Here is a 1,291-nt window from a genome sequence, read left to right on the forward strand (position 1 = left end):
TGACTACATCAAAAACAAAAAAAGGAAGTCAAAGGCTTAAGTAATGCCTTTCCTAAATTACAATACATTTTAAACATAGATTAACTAAATTACAAATTAATTACAAATAAAATAAAAACAACGAATTAAATACGAGATTTTCATTTTTAGTACTATAACTTTCACTATATTCAAATAAAAATCAAATCTCAATTGATTTAAATGTTTGATAAAAGAAATTTCTAGTTTCACTTGCCTTTAACAATGCAGAGCTGATTTGGTAGCATTGTGACTCTTACAAAAGTGCTCAAAAGCTACATGATCCAAATATCATTAACTAAGGGTTAGTTTGGCAATGCTTTTGAAAAGTGCTTTTCAAAAGTGTTGTGGAAATGTGCTTTTGAGAAGTACTTTTGATAAGTGCTTTTGAAAAGTTTGGTTTAAAATTTGAGTGTTTAGCATTGCTGTCAAAAAGTGCTTTTAAGAAATAAAATGTCTATTTTAGACATGTTATTATCAAGTAACAAATATGCATTTAAATAATATTTAAATTAGTTAATATAATTATATTTTAGTAAAAATATAAAAAAAACTTATTATAACTTGTTGTTAATATTTTAATATATGTGTAATAAGCCCAATTAGCCCGAGCCCGCACCAAATGAACCAAACCAAACAAAAAAAATAAAAACAGTCCATTACAATAAAAGAGCCCAAATTACAGCAGGCCTATGTGGCCCAAACCCAAAACAAAACAGCAAGCCCAAAGTCCTAACCCAAATCAAACCCTAGCCCAACAAAGTTCAGTGAATAGAAAAGAAGGAACCCTAGGGGGCGCCGCATGGCCGCCTCGCGCTCCTCACGCACACCTGCGCCGACGCCACCGAAGTCTCCACTGATTGACTTGCAAACAACACAAAAAAAGAAACAAGCAGCAAAAAACGGAATATCAGCAACAATGATAGCAAATAATGAAAACATAATAGGAAAGTAGAATACTTTTTTATGTTATTTTCCTTTTATTTGGCTATAAAAAGCCATCAAAAAATCTATAAATGGAAGATACTGATTTTACAAAAAATAAAACATAGAGAAAGTGAATAGAGAAGGTGATTTGTGGTTTCTACTTCGTTTCTTTTCGGTTTTTCTTTTGCTTGATTTTCATTTTTTTATAAAAGATAAAATAAAAAAAAGGGAGCGACTCACCTGGCTTCGGGCACCGTTCGCGGCGGCTCCACGGCGAGCATAGCAGCGGCAGCATGGATGCTAGGGTCGAAACCCTAGCAGAGCCAAAGAGGGGGCAACAGTTTTG

The 1,291-nt window shown here is 33.2% G+C and overlaps 1 long non-coding RNA gene across 1 annotated transcript; it reads right to left on the minus strand.

Moving 5' to 3' along the window:
* Nucleotides 1-656: 656 nt before the first annotated feature.
* Nucleotides 657-1,291, minus strand: LOC128041824 (uncharacterized). Its single transcript, XR_008196698.1, has 2 exons — nucleotides 1,186-1,291; nucleotides 657-882 (listed from the first exon to the last, which is right to left on the minus strand). It is a non-coding gene; the product is annotated as an uncharacterized LOC128041824 (long non-coding RNA).

The sequence above is a fragment of the Gossypium raimondii genome, chromosome 6, assembly GCF_025698545.1.
Source record: "Gossypium raimondii isolate GPD5lz chromosome 6, ASM2569854v1, whole genome shotgun sequence".
Classification (NCBI taxonomy): Eukaryota; Viridiplantae; Streptophyta; class Magnoliopsida; order Malvales; family Malvaceae; genus Gossypium; species Gossypium raimondii.